General features: G+C 44.7%; 1 long non-coding RNA gene across 1 annotated transcript; it reads right to left on the bottom strand.

Annotated features, from left to right (window-relative positions):
• Positions 1 to 1,911: 1,911 nt before the first annotated feature.
• LOC145524283 (uncharacterized) lies at positions 1,912 to 6,073 on the bottom strand. The gene is made up of 3 exons (XR_014067376.1): positions 5,546 to 6,073; positions 4,662 to 4,759; positions 1,912 to 3,368 (listed from the first exon to the last, which is right to left on the bottom strand). It is a non-coding gene; the product is annotated as an uncharacterized LOC145524283 (long non-coding RNA).
• Between the last annotated feature and the right edge of the window lie 9,999 nt (positions 6,074 to 16,072).

Genomic DNA, 16,072 nt, shown 5'->3' with positions numbered 1-16,072 from the left:
GAGTAAGCTACCTTCTTAACGCCAGAACAGAGCAACTTGGGAGGATTTGTGTAAGCTCCAAACTACGTCTAGAACCTTGACATGCCTAAACTGTAACCTGCAGCCAACCCCTGGGAAATCTCTAATCCCCACATCAATCACCACTGAGTGGTCCTGAGCCCTAAATCCTTATCTCCAGCCAACCCCTCTAGAGCTCATGATTCTAGGAGCCACCTGAGCACCTCCACTCAGATGTCCAGTAAGTACCCTGCCTCCAACATCTGCTGCTGTAGACCTAGTATTTCCCCCAGTCCTCTTCTCACATCTACTGGCCTGGGTCAGCGTAATCGCCTGACCCCCTAAATCAGAAACTGGGCATCATCCTACACTCTCACACATCTAAACAAGAGTCTTGGGATCCTATCAGATCTGGCCCTTGTCCTACCCTGGGGAAGTTTGTAAAAGAAATAATAGTTTTGCCTTTTCTTTTTCACATTTCCGTACATGTGGGATTTCTTCCAATTCAGACAGCTGCTGCTGCTGCTGCTGCTAAGTTGCTTCAGTCGTGTCCGACTCTATGCGACCCCATAGACGGCAGCTCACCAGGCTCCCCCGTCCCTGGGATTTTCCAGGCAAGAACACTGGAGTGGGTTGCCATTTCCTTCTCCAGCGCATGAAAGGGAAAAGTGAAAGTGAAGTCACTCAGTCGTGCCTGACTCTTAGCGACCCCACGGACTGTAGCCTATCAGGCTTCTCCGTCCATGGGATTTTCCAGGCAAGAGTACTGGAGTGGGGTGCCATTGCCTTCTCCGATTCAGACAGCTAGGGGCTACTATCTCTAAATTGGTAGCGGAGAGGGATGTTCTATTGCCACAAGGAAAGGGGGCCAATATTCAGTATTTGACCTCCAACAGGACTTCTGAGATCCTAATAAGATCAGTCTTCGAAGCACAATTCATTGAGAAAAAATCTTTTTTTCTACATTCCTTAAAATACCAAGTGTCTTCAGAGTCCCTTGGACAGCAAGTAGATCAAACCAGTCAATCCTAAAGGAAATCAACCTTGAATATTCATTGGAAGGACTGATGCTGAAGCTCCAATACTTTGGCCACCTGATGTGAATAGCTGACTCATTGAAAAAGATCCTGATGCCGGGAAAGATTGAGGGCAGAGAAGAAGGGGATGACAGAAGATGAGATGGTTGGATGGCATCACCGACTCAATGGACATGAAGCTGAACAAACTCCAGGAGATGGTGAAGGGCAGGGAAGCCTGGCATGCTGCAGTCCACAAGAGGCGAAGGGAGGAGCAGAAATGGGTGAAATAATTGGCAAAATATTGACTACTGATGAACGGGGTGATGGGTACACAGGGGTCCCTTATGCTGTTCCCTTCAATTTTTCTGAATGCTCGAAATGTTCCATAGCGAGCTTTATATGAAAGGATATTGGGGAGCTTAGGGAATCTTGAGTTGTCTGCCAAGTCAGGATGGTACCAAGGAGTGACATCCCAAATTCTCCCCAGGAGGGTAACCAATGGAGACCATGGGTCTCTCACCATTGCCCTGTCTGGGATGGAGCGCTCACCTCCATCCTCCTGCAGGGAGGGTGGAGCTTGTTTAGGGGACTGGCTCCTGGAGCAAACTCTGAGGCAGGAGCAGGGCTGTCTGAGTGTGGGTCACCCTGACTGGGGAAGCACGCATTGGGCAGCTGCAATTCTCAGGTAGGAGCTGGGCTCTGCCTTGCCCAGGTCAGGAAGGAGATTTGGATCATCTTTAAAAGGAAGTATTAACCTCCACAGATAGGAGAAAATGGTTTTCCCACCCTTTGGAAGTGTGTTTACATTTCTGTGAGGTTTTCACTGTAGCCTCTATAGCTATTAGCTCCTGTGCCAATTTTTTTTTTTTTCATTTTACAAATATTTTCATACACGTTTTCCTACAATTCTTTTAAAAATGTATTTATTTCTTTATTTATTTTTGGCCACACCATGCAGCATTTCAGATCTTAGTTCCCCCACCAGGATCGAACCTGCACCCCTGCACTGGAAGCCCAAAATCGTAACCTCTGGACCACCAGGGGAGTCCCCTATATTTCTAATAATATTATGTTTGTTGTTTACAAGGTGTTCTCACACTCATTCTCCACAATGACTATATGAGTCAGTCACCTCCATGTTACAGAGGGGACCCACCCAAGATCCCAGAGCTTTGAGGAAGTGACCTCAGATTTCAACCACGGAGACTTCTACTCTGAGACAAGCCTGTGTCATTGCTACTGCGATGCAACCAAACTCATGGCTTTGACTTTGGGCCAGATTTTGAGCACACACTCTTCTTTATCTCAATTTAACCTAGAGCCAAAAATTCATAGATATTTGTCCTCCTTTGGTAACTTTTCCGGATAGCTTTTCTCAATCCTTGGAGGGCTGTTGCAAGCAAACACAAGAATGCCAAAAAATCTGTGAGCAGTTAGAGTTTCAGACAGAGCTGTAAATTTGCTATCACTTCTAGGCAACAGTAAAGACCCCGTTCAAGTTCATTGTCAATCAGTTGGCAGCTCTGATAGGAGGCCGGTGAGTTAATTGTCAAAGAATCTGAAGTATGAAATAGGTTTATAGGCAATTTTGCCTGGATAGTAGGTTGATGGTGCAGTTCACTATTGGACCCCAAATATCAAAAATCAATTGAGACGCCTGCCTAGGAGTGTTTACACGAGGCACCTGGAAAGGGACCCAGCTCTGCAAAGTGTCAGGGAGGGGCTGAGGCTCTGGATGCAAAGAACTGGCCTCAGCACATTCCAAGGGAAAAAGTGGAGAGAAAGTATGACGCGATGTCAAAAGAAGGCACAGGCCCAACATGCTCTCCCCTGCTGCTTAATACAGGAAATATTTCCCAAACATCTCGGCTAATCCTGCACCGATACAATGAGAAATGAGCCCGTCTGGCAGCCAAGCAGTTATTAAACAAGGACAAGAAAATATTCCCACCCATAGCAACAGAGCCAAAGATAACAGCGGGGAATAGGGAAGCTGCAGAGAAAAGGCAGATACAAAACATTCAATCCTGGGAGCCCCCCAAGGCGACAGACTTGTGAGGAAAACAAAGGGCCTCTTTTCTGCCCAAGAAGCTAAGCAACATGCTGTAAACCCCAGGACATTGTGTATGGCCAGGATCCATGTGAACTTGACCTCAGGAAAGAGAGACATCGGTGGTAGACATGACAGGCAGGACTGAACGGGGGCCACACTATGGGGCTTTCAGAGTGAGTAACTGACCTGTTGATGCAGCAGACATAGGAGGCAGGAAGATGCAGGCAGAGTCCCCGTTTGCAGGAAGACAAGGTCCAGGCACGCTGTGCACGGTTCAGACTTCATGGAACAGGGGAGACCTGCTTTCCAATAAATACCCTCATCAGTGCCCCTTTCTTATCAAAGTACTCCCTCTCCCAGCATACGTCAAACTCTGTGTTCAAGCTCCGAGGAAATTCCTCCTCGGTAGACAATCTCTCATCAGTGCCTGTGACTACACCCAAGGGAAGCTGTTCCCTTGGTCTTTAGCGAAGACGTTGGGTCCTGCTGGGGGCTTTGGTGAGACGTGGAGCCATTGGTGAGACGTGGAGCCAAGCGGCAGAGGCAGGATGAACTTGAAAAGTCATTTTCTATCATCTTTTCCTACTTTAAAAGTACTCATTTTATTTGTCACTGCAACAGACATATTGGAGAATCTTGGAATTTTACAGCTGAAAGAATTTGAGAAATCATCCCACTGGGTTGTTTTACAAAAGAGGAACTGAGGCTGAGGGTTTAAAATAGTTTGTTCAGGAGGAGTCTGGACCTGGCCTCCTGGCTTCCACATCAGTGCTGTGCTCATGACATCATCATACCTCACGCCCTCCTTCAACCAGCAAAAACATAAACTAGACTCCTATTATTTTAGAGTTCTTTTAGGAAGAAAATGAAAAATCTTCCCTATCTTGGTGACCTGCCCCCATCTGTTAAATTTGTTGGCCCACAGCAAAATTACCCAAGTTCCTTTAACTCATCCTTGCAATGTTCTTAAATTTTAAGAAATTAAGACCCTGTAATTCTGAACGGAGTTGAACTGTGTACTGACCAAACCAGTTCCACATTCACCTCCTCTCTTCCCCCACGGACACACCCCCCTCCCAGCACCTCTCTCTCCTCCTGCGGAGGAAATGCTCATATGATGACAAAAGCAGGCTGAAAAGTACAAAGTGGTAGCAATAGTTGGTCGTTTGCTCTAGACCACGGATGCCTGCCTTCCAACACCTTGACTGCTCCCTGTTTTCTAGACTGAACTGACCTACTTTGGGCACCATGTGAAGATCTAGAAAAATGGTACAGATGAACTGGTCTGCAAGGCAGAAATAGAGACACAGGCGTACAGACCAAGTGTATGGATACCAAGGGGCACAGCAAGGGTGGGAGGAACTGAGAGATTGGGACTGACACATGTACATTATGAATACTCTATGTAAAGTAGGTAGCTAATGAGAACCTGCTGTAGAGCACAGGGAGCTGCACTTAATACTCTGTGGTGACCTAAGTGAAAAGAAATCCAAAAAAGAGAGGATAAATGTATATGCATAGCTGATTCACTTTGCTGAGCAGTAGAAACTAACACAATGTTGTAAAGCAACTATTTAAAAGAGAAATCACACCTGGGTCTCCGACATATACCGTGAGGCATGCAGCCACTGGAGTCAGATGGCTCTCGACTTGACACATTGCACACCCTTTTTGGCTTCAGTTTCCTCATCTGTAAAATGGATCAAAATAGTGGCTCCCTCAAGGATGATGAAGGACAGATGAAGATACAAAGAGACAATCTATTTAAAGTGTTTCAGAAGACTGGTTGGCACAGAAAATTGTTAACTATCATTATCTCAGTGACTATTAAACACAAAAAATATGAGGGAAAGAATTAGGATATTAGATTTTTGCCAAAGGCTCAGTCCACTTATCTTTAAGAGCATTGGCTTATCTTCAGATTTTAAGTTGTAGGGGACAGTTTACAAACTTTTAATCAATTGCTCTTGCTGCAACTCCAAGTTCAATCTTGTGTACATGGAAAGGGGTGGGGCAGGTATGCTGAGAATAAACTGCTCCCTGACCCCTGACCCCAGGGCTACAAGCACCCAGGTTTCTCCTCTCATCAGTATCGGTGTGAAGAATCTCTTGACTCTTCTTAAATATGAGCTTAGCTAAAACCTCCATTAACATTTGCAAAAGGAAAACACACACACAAACATAGCAACAATTGAGCAAAGGTAGTTTCTTGGTGCTTCCCAGGTGGCATAGTGGTAAAAAATCTGCCTGTCAATGCAGGAGACGGAGGATCAATCCCTGGGTCAGGAGGAGGAAATGGCAACCCACTCCAGTCTTCTTGCCTGGGAGATCCCATGGACAGAGGAGCCTGGTAGGTTACAGTCCACGGGGTCACAAAGAGTCAGACATAACTGAGCACACGCACACACCCAGAGTTTATATTTCTTATAGTCACCAACTGCAGGTTGCCAGAGCTTAAAAAGTATCCCATCCTTACCTGGCTGTCCTGGATATGACCTGGATAAATGACAATTAATGACTTCAAGCTCATGGCAGATTTGGGTTGTTCCAGCCTCCAAGCTGGGCAAGAATTCGAAACTGTCGAATTCCTCCCGGAACTTTCTTTGAAGCCCTTTTCCAGCTGAGGGCTGGTGTCCGTCTCCTCTGGACCCTCACTCTGGGGCCCACCCTCTTCTGGTCCCTTAAGTGAGTGGGACCCTGTGTGTCTGTCTCTGGGCTCTGAGCCAGCCTTCCCTCTGTGTCTCCTGGAGTTTTCCTGGGTCCCAGATTCCACCTTTGCTTCTGATCCTGTCCTCCCTGCCTGTTCTGTTTCTGTGCGGGTTTTGGCTGTAGCACGTCCACCGCCAGAAATGAGCACTTGTTCTCCCTTCTCTAAGGCTTCCGATCTTCATCCATCACCTCACATGACAGAAGGGTCTGGCTTCTGTGACAGCCACTTCTTTCTCCAGGGTCAGCCTGCCTAACATCTCCTCTCAAACCTTGACTTCTCTTTAGGACCACCCATTGCTTTTTCCTTTCCTGGGATCTAATTTGTTGTGAGTGAGTATGCTGGCACCTGATTTGCTGAATAGAAATGACTGACAGCTCCTTTGCTCAACGATAGATCCAGTCTTTCCTGCTTCGTTTTCTCGGTACCACCCCCTTCCTCATATTCCCTTTGTCGACTCATTCCTCCGGAGGCTTTAAGAATCTTCTGAAATTCTGACATAAGTTGACAAAATCAAACATGTTACGTTCAAACATGTTACGTACATACTGTATTTTCCACACTGAGCAGAAGGAAAATGACATTTCCGCCCAAAGGATATGAGGCTCATTCCTTGTCACTTGGTCAAACAAGGATTTATTGACTCCTTGAATGGTTGCTGAGGCAATGTGTCCCTGCCTTAGGGTAACCTCAATCAATTACTTGCTGCCAGTGGTAACCAGTTTGTTGAAAGAGCAACAGGCAAGGCCCTGATGCCATTCAGACCACAGCATATTTAGAAAGTAGTAGCTATATTACCGCCAAAGAGATTTGGATGCTTTAGCCTCAGGGGTTCTGCTTCTCCAGTACTCTCACAGTTGCCCTGAAAGCTGAGAAGTTATTATCCTGGATCATTCTAATACAGGCTGCTGAGGTCCACGAGTGGGGAAGCTCGGCTCAAGGTTTCCAGTGGTAGGGACTTCACTATGCATTTACACCACTGCTCATCAGTCTTCTCCATCCAGTCTCCCTGCTCCAAGTCCAAGGAACTCTTGGCACACCCCTTTGCTCTCCCAGGTACTTTGGGGCATCATCTCATTTTCCATCTAATTCCCATTTTGAAGCTTGTCCACTTGCCCACAGCAGGCTCAGAACCTGAGTCTGGGCTGTCTTTGTTCCCTGCCTCACCTTTCCTCTGATGGCGCTGCCTGAGTTTGGATGGAGGGGAAGGAAGAGGTGAAGGGATCTTTGGCCAGTGCTATTGATATTGAGGTGGCAGACACCCCAGTGCTGACTCTCTCCTGGGGTACCACTGTGCCCTACACACACTTTTTGCACTGGGTCGCCTCACCCTGAAAGGCAGTCCTCCTTTAACTTGGAGCCCTGATGCCTCCATGCTGACTCCTCCGCCGGAGGGAGAGTTCAGTCAGCTTGCATCACCACTGGTGATGGGATGTAGCCACTGCCATGGCAACTTCATCCACGAGTCTTTGCATCACAGAGGGCACCAGCCCACCGCCCACCTTGGGACTTTCCTCATGAAGGGGAGACACCAGTTTTTAGATAAAGCAGGAAGAGAGGACACGTTCTTCCAAAATCACTCCAGCTTCCCTCCTGCTCCCTGGTACCCCTGAGGCTGTTTGTTTCCCATTCTCAGCACCCCCCAGCTGATGAGTCACCCATCCCACCTATGTGTCAGGAGAAACGGGAGAAAATTAATACGGAGGCAGTTTGCTGATAAGACTTGGCATGAGTTATTTTTTTAGTTTTAAGAATTAAACTAAGCTTTCATTTTGGTGAACTATCAGCAATGCTTACTGCAGGCTGCAATGAATAGTCATTAAAGTCTATCACTGATGAGAAACTCTATTGCTGCCCAAGTCTGTTTTGAATCCAGCAGAGCTCTCTCTGTGACATTTCCGCAGCACCTAAATCTTCACGTCAAGGCTTTCTCAGAGTCTAGGTCAGGATTTTTACTATTTGTGCCCTGGATGCTGTACTCTGTCCTTTAACACATCATCAAAGTTGCTCAAGATTCTCAGATGATTATGTTTCAAATGTGAGAATTGTAATGCCTTCCAGGAAAATGTAGATGTTTTTCTTAGATATACTTAGCAAAATCCCATGCAATGTATTGAATGATCTGCATGAAAATGTTTGGGGCAGTGAGTTTCCACAGAGGGCAGGCTGCCACATTCTTTACCTATGAGTAAAGATTTCTAGGTGGCACGGAGAGGTAGAGCCCAGCCTGACATCTCCTGAGGCCAAGTTTCTCCAGTTGATGCTCCCTCACAGCTGCTGGGACCATGTAGATTTTTTGTTGTTTAGTCGCTAAGTCATGTCCGACTCTGTAACCCCATGGACTGCAGCATGCCAGCCCCCTCTGTCCTCCACTGTTTCCTGGAGCTTGCTCAAATTCATGCCCATTGAGTCAGTGATGCCATCCAACCATCTCATCCTCTGTTGTCCCCTTCTCCTGCCTTCAATCTTTCCCAGCATCAAGGTCTTTTGCAATGAGTCAGCTCTTCGCATCACGTAGCCAAAGTATTGGAGCTTAAGCTTCAGCATCAATCTTTCCAACGAATTTCTTTCAAAATTGACTGGTTTGATCTCCTTGCAGTCCAAGGGGCTCTCAAGAGTCTTCTCCAGCACCACAATTTGAAAGCATCTGTTCTTTGATGGGGACCCACTGCAACCATAGCAGAAGTGGGGCCAGAATCCAGGGCATTTTAAAGGAATGGCACTTCCACTCTCTCCTTGGAGCTCCTGCAGTGGGATTATTTTGTAAATGTTACAGAACCAGTCATTCAGCATATGCAGAGATGGGAAAAAATATAAAGCAAGAAATTAAAAAAAAAACAAAACAAAAAACAGTCCAATAAGAAAAAAATAACAAAGAAGCCCAGTCTCCTCACCCCAACACCCAGAACTGGGGGCAAACTCTTTCACTAAATGTTGTACTGTTGATGATGTCAGAGGGGACTGCCCTGCCACAGGCTGTTAAAAGCATTTATAAGGTCATATGAGTTGAATCATACAGTATATAACCTTTTGATATTGGCTTCTTCACCCCTCATGATGCCTTTGAGATTCGTTTAAATCATTGGCTGAAGAATAGTTTATTCTTTATTTCTGAGAAAAGCAATATAATTAACCATATCAACAAGCAAAAAAATGCCTTTTTATCATCTCTAAATGATATACAGAATATCATATGAAAAATCCAACATTCCATTCTGGTTTTTTAAAAAAGATCCCCGATATAGAAATAAAAGGGAAATCTTCCATCTTAAAAATCTACAAAAAGTCTGCAACCAACATAACTCTTACTGCTGAAAACGTCTATGCTTTCCCCTTAAGATCAGCCATAAGGAAAGAATGTCTAGTCTCACCATTCAACCTTTTCATGTGCCTGTTGGTCATCTGGTATGTGAATGTCACCAGTGGCTTTGGGACATGGACATATGAGAGTAGATTTGTCATTGAAGACCCACTCACCTGCCCTGGGAGGGTCCAAAAGACACACCATTCACCACTGCTGTGATGGATAGTTGTGAGCAGAGCCCTGGTATCCTTGGAGAGCTCGGTGATTGCTTTTCTCTGTAGGGCTGACCTCAGAGTAGAAACCGCAGCTACTGAGTTGTAGTGTGTCTTCCTCATTTTGTTATGTGTGTGTGTTACATGATGTGAAATATGCATTGACTTTATATATAGTGTTTATGTAGTGTTACTATTGTTACAGTACACACTGTTTATGTATTGTTGCTATTGTTATTGTTGTTGTTTAGTCACTAAGTCCTGTCTGACTTTTTTGTGACCCCATGGACTATAGCACACCAGGCTCTTCTGTCCATGGGAATTCCCAGGCAAGAGTACTGGAGTGGGTTGCCATGTCCTTCTCCGGGGGATCTTCTGGACCCCGGGACAAACTCCTGCATTGGCAGTTGGCTTCTTTATCACTGAACCACCTGAGAAGCTCAAGGTCCTCAGAGACGACCTCAACTGCCTCCTGGGGCTACTTTTACATCATAGTAATTAAGCTGCAGGATATCAGGAAGACTAAACGTGACTCAAGGACTTTACATCCTCTTCTGGGGCAAGAGTTCATGCATTTTCAGTTGTATGCAGGATAGTTGTGTCATGTTAGATGGAAGGATGATCTTGTTATTGTCTTCATTTGGAGCTTAATTATAGTTTAAAGAGATGTGTCTAAGTGTCAGGCTGACAAAGTATGGTCTTGTGATGGCTAATATTATGTGTTAACTTGGCTGGGCCGTGATGCCCAAGTATCTGGTCAAACATTAAGCCGGATGTTTCTGAGTGTGGTGTTGGAGAGAGTGACATTTAAATAAGTGGACTTGGAATGAGACAGATTGTCCTTCATAATGTGAGTGGGTCTCATCCCGTGAGGTGAGGGCCTGACCTTTTGGACTGAGCATTTATGTTCTCCCCAAATACATGTGTTGAGGCCCCAGCCTCCAGTGTGATGGTACTAAGAGGTGCGGTCTTTGGTAGGCAATTTGGTTTAGATAATCCCATGAGGATATTTGGTTTTTTAAAAATTTTTATTTATTCATGTTTATTTTTGGCTATGCTGGGTCTTTGTTGCTGCATGCAGGCTTTTCTCTAGTTTCAGCAAATAGAAGCTACTCTCTAACTGAGATGCTCAGACTTCTCACTATGGGGCATGGGCTCTAGAGCACAGGCTCAGTAGTTGTGGCGCATGGGCTTAATTGCCCCCACGGCATGTGGGATCTTCCTGGACCAGGGATCAGTTGAATCCGTGTCCCATTCACTGGCAGGAGGATTCTTTACCACTGGACCACCAGGGAAGTCCCCCGATGAGATTTGTGAGAAGAGAAAAAGACACGGGGGTTTGCTTTCTTCCACAAATGAGGATACAGTCATCTGTAAGCTGGGAAGAGGGTCCTCACCAGAGCCCCGCCATGCTAGCACCCCGATCCCAGACTTCCTCGCCTCTAGAACTGTAAGAAATAAAAGTTGTCTTTTAAGTCACCCCATCTGTGGTATTTTGTTGTAGCAGCAGAGTAGACACCTGACTAGAATGCAAGACTGACCTCCTGTGAGCAGGAAGGACCTCAGCCAGCCACGGCCTTTGAACTTGAATGACAGCATTGACTATTGTGTATGTCTCCAGCTTCCAGACTACCCTGAAGATGCTAGACTTGCCAGCCTCCATAAGCACATGTGCCAGCTCCTTAAAATAAATCTCCCTGTGTATACACATCCTAGTGGCACTGTTTCTCTAGAGAGCTCTGACTAATGCAGTCACTTTGGAAAACAGTTGGATGGTTTCTTAAAAAGTTGAACATTCACCTTTCACATGACTTAGTCATTCCACTTACCTAAGAGAAATAGACACATGTTCTTGAACATGGATGCTTTTAGCAGCTTTATTTCTTTTTAAAAAGTATATTTTTATTGGAGTATAGTAGATTTACAATGTTGCATTAGTTTCTGCTGTACAGCAAAGTGCATCAGCCATACATATACATATATCCATTCTTTTTTGGATTTCCTTCCCATTTAGATCAGGAAAACATAGGCAGAACAATCTTTGACTTAAATTGCAGCAAGGTCTTTCTTGACCCACTTTCTAGAGTAATGAAAATAAAAACAAAAATAAACAAATGGGACCTAAATAAACTAAAAAAGCTGTTGTACAGAAAAGGAAATCATAAACAAGACAATCTGCCTCAGTATGGGAGAAAACATTTGCAAATGAAGCAACTGACAAGGGATTCATCTCCAAAATATACAAACAGCTCATGCAGCTCAATATCAAAAAAAACAAACAACCCAGTCAGAAAATAGTGGAAGGCCTAAATAGACATTTCTCCAAAGAAGACATACAAATGGCCAGCAAACACATGAAAAGATGCTCAGCATCACAAATTACTAGAGAAGTGCAAATCAAAACTACAATGAGGGGGCTTCCCAGGTGGCTCAGCAGTAAAATCTGACTGCAGTGCAGGAATGCGGGTTTGATCCCTGGTCGAGAGATCCCCTGGGGGAGGAAATGGCAGCCCACTCCAGTATTCTTGCCAGGGAAATCCCATGGACAGAGGAGCCTGGTAGGCTACAGTCCATGGGCTGCTAAGAATCGGACATGACTGAGTGACTGAGCACGCATGCGTGCATTACCTCACACCAGTCAGAATGGTGATCATCAAAAAATTTACAAACAATAAATGCTGGAAATGGAACCCTCTTACACTGTTGGCGGGAATGTAAATTGATACAGCCACTCTGGAGCATCTTTATTTCTAACAGCTCCAAAACAGAAACATCTCAAAATGTTCATTAACAGATGAGTTGATAAACGGTGGTATATCCATATAGGCTTCCCTGCGAGCTCAGCTGGTGAAGAATCCACCCATAATGAGGGAGACCAGGGTTTGATTCCTGGGTTGGGAAGATCCCCTGGAGAAGGGAATGGCTACCCACTCCAGTATTCTGGCCTGGAGAATTCCATGGACTGTATAGTCCATGGGATCAAAAAGGGTTGGACATGACTGAGCGACTTTCACTTCACTTCACTTCACATCCATATAGTGGAGTCATACTTAGCAAGAGGAAGGAAGAAATACCATTAATCACAATATGATAAACCTCAAATAATATGCTGCATGACTTTTACATAAAGTTCTGGGAAATGGAGATGTATCTATAGGTTTGAAAGTTGTTCAGTGGTTTCCCAGAGATGGAAATAGGAATGGAGAATCTAAAGGAGCAAGAACAAACTTGGGAAGTGAGAGATGTGTTCATTATAGTGATCGTGGCTGTGGTTTCACACACATCAAAAATCATCACACTGTAAACTTTAAATATGTGCCGCTTATTGCATGTCAGTTAAACCCCCATAAAGCCATAGATGCCCCCCCAAACAACGATGAGAACAAAGCAGTTGCAGACCATACCTTCCTGGTACTCACTGTTAGGGAGATGATAATCGCTAAAATTTACAGAATTCTTACTATGTGCCAGGCGGTGCTCTGAGACTCTATACGTCATTTTTTTTTTAAGGTATGAGTGGTGTTATTATTTCCTTTTTATACATGAGAAAAGTGAGGTTAAAGAGGTGAAATAACGTACCTTACTTCACCTATTTCACCAGAAATGTTCATCCATAGCTGTTGATTTGGACTCTTGACTCCACAGCTGTTCTCATGTGGGACCCAATATAAGGGAAAGCACAGAAGGGGGCAGGGGCAAACATGAGCTGGGGGCAGAAGTGCAGCCTGGCATGCATATCAAGCTCAGGGGTCAAGCCTTCATCCTTCAGGTCCACGCATCAAATCAAGAGCTGCTGTCCATCAGCCAGATAAGATGAGAATCAGCAAAAATGGATCATGATGAAAGGAAGGATAAAAGAATGGGGATAAGAAAGGGATTGAGGGAAGGGAGGGGGGAAAGAAGGAGGGAAGGATGAAGGAAAGAAGGTGGGAAGGAAGGAGGGAGTGAGGAAGGAAGGACGGGGCAGGCCAGGTCCTTAATCTCAAGGATTTTAAATGATAATTTAAACATAAAAAAGCATACTTTTGGTAGGACTGGGGAGAGCAGATGGGGAGATAAACCATCTAGAGGCCCAAGGCCTTGATGGATGCAGCTGATGAGGGCTGAGTAGTTGTGAGGCTCCATCTCTCATGATCCTACAAAGTAATTCATCTTCTTCAGTATCCATGTCTGAAGGACAGTTAAGGAAATTCACTCTGCTTATACAGGAGTCAGGAATGACCTCTAACACTGGAAGGTGATGGATAAAGTGAGAGAGGACAGAATGGGGAATTCAGTCAATGTCTTTTGGAATTTTCTTGGAAATGCTGAATGATACCTTAGAAGGAAAACTTTGTGGACATTGAGGTCATAGCATGATGACCACTCAGAGTACAGATGCTTGCTCACAATGGGTAATTCCAAAGGCTTAGGGAGAAATTACTCACATTGGGACAGCACAGAGAGAATATCTCAAATATAGTATTTTATGACTCTTATCAGTTATAAATGTATTTACTTATTTATTTTAAAGCTTTTTTCCAATGTGGGCCATTTTTACAGTCTTTATTGAATTTGTTACAACACTGCTTCTGTTTTACGTGTTTTTCTTTTTTCCTTTATTTTTGATTTTCTGGCCACAAAGCATGTAGGATCTTAGTTCCCTGACCAGGGATTGAACCCAGGCCTCCTGCAGTGGAAGGCGAAGTCTTAACCACTGGACTGATTCATAAGTCCCTATAAATGTATTTAACTTATTAATTAGAAATGTGACAGTATGGTTCCCCAAAAGGTAATTCTTTACTTAAAATCATGAATATACTTTTTTCCTAAGGACATCAAGAGATATATTCTGAGTCATGGACTGAAGACAGGATGTGTTTGTCCCCCCAAAATTCATGTGCTGAGGCTCTGACTCCCAGTGTGATGGTCTTTAGAGGTGGGGCCTTTGAGGGTGAGGTGATTAGGTGAGGATGGGGCCCTTGTGCCCAGGTTAGCGCCCTTAAAGGAGAGACATCAGAGCTTCCTGTCTTTCCTCCAGGTGAGGACACAGCAAGAGGGTGCCGTCTGCAGGCCAGGAGGAGAGCTCTCACCAGGAACCCAGGTAGTCGGTTCCTCCATCTAGCAATTCCAGCCTCCAGAACTGTGAGACAGTAAATCTGTTGTCTAAGCCCCCCATTCATGGTATTTTGCCATGTTAGCCCCGGCAGATGAATACACGGGTTTGCCTCAGTTCGTTAATAAAGCAAATGGGACCTCTTCAAACATCTCAGCTCAACCTGACTGCACAGGAGGCAAAGTGACGAGATGGCTCTCGGGATAACATACCTGCGACTTTAGATGAGTTTTCATGTTCATGCCTCTTAATAGACTCAGCTATAAAGTGGGGGGTTGGATTTACATGCCTTGAGCCCCTCTAGTTCCTAGGGAATCGGTCAGACTGCCATTCTTCTTCCTTCTGATTGAGTTGTTAGGAATTCTATTTCCTCTCAGCCTTAAGGGGTGACAGAGAAACGATGATTTCAGTTCTCTGTTCGTGATGAGTTCTCATCTATCTGCAAGTTTATGTGATTTTTTTTAACCTTTAAGAACAGATTTTTCCAGGACTTCCCTGGCAGTCCAGTGGTTAAGACTCCACGCTTCCATGCAGGGGGTGTGGGTTTGATCCTTGGTCTGGGAACTAAGCTTGTGCATGTGTGGGGGTGTGCTCAGTTGCTTCAGTTGTGTCCAACTCTTTGTGATCCTATGGACTATAGCCCACCAGGCTCCTCTGTCCAAGGGATTTTCCAGGCACAAATATTGGAGAAGATTGTGCATGCCACGCTGTAAAAAAAAAAAAAAAAGAAAGAAAAATTCCTAAGTTTGAGGCTGATGGAAATAGGTTCTTGGGGCTTTGGAGCAATCATGAGCGGTTAATGTGTGAAGTGCCTTAGGGCAGGTGGAGGCCTCATCCGTCACCATAGGTAGGTGGGCAAGACCAATCAAGCAGTGTGAAACAAATTGTTTGTGTAATTATTCCAGCTTCTCTATGAAAAGCTGTCCGAGGAGCGGACATATGGATGCTAGAGGGGTCTGGCTGTCTGGGTGTATGGAGGAAGGTGGGGTGTTCCACAGAACTTCACAATCCCCTTGGCAGGCATAACCTGAGCCATTAGACTGACCTCATCCATCTTGATGTTATTTCTCTCAACAAGCAATAATCTCAGCTTTCCATGGCTTGTGGTTTCTGTAAGCTGGGACTGAATTCCTTGACTCTGAGTGAAGGTGTCCAATTGGAAACAGTAAAAAAATATAATAAAGTTAGTCCATAAAGGCATTTTGTCATCAGGGAGTGCCTCAAATTTGGAAGAATCCATTGGGTAAAGGTCGTTTTGGAAATCCACATGGAGCCCGAGGAGAGATTTGTCAGCCACTCAGGCATTCTTATAAACAACATTGATTAAGCATCTGTTGTGTACTAGGCCCTTTGCTAGAAATGTCAGATACTGGAGATGAACAAATGCTGGTCTTGTTTTCAAGGAACTCACGTATTAGCAAGAGAGATGAAAGCGTGAACTGTTAGAGTGAACTGCATGAAAATTGTGGACATTCAACCACTTACTCTGGTCTATTGAAAACCACAAAATTTCCTATGGTTCAGTCAGATACTATTATGTCTTATGTATAACATGCTGTGGGAACAGAGAAGAATGAGTGATAAATTTACATGTTGGATTGTTGTCAACCGGCTTTAACCTTGGCCTGAAAGGGCGAATAGAATTTTGAAACTATTGCAAAAGGTGAGGTGAGAGGAAGTAAGTT

The sequence above is a fragment of the Giraffa tippelskirchi genome, chromosome 10 (assembly GCF_054371585.1).
Source record: "Giraffa tippelskirchi isolate mGirTip1 chromosome 10, T2T-mGirTip1v1.2.pri, whole genome shotgun sequence".
NCBI classification, from domain to species: domain Eukaryota; kingdom Metazoa; phylum Chordata; class Mammalia; order Artiodactyla; family Giraffidae; genus Giraffa; species Giraffa tippelskirchi.
This window is presented reverse-complemented; position numbering and strand designations above follow the sequence as displayed.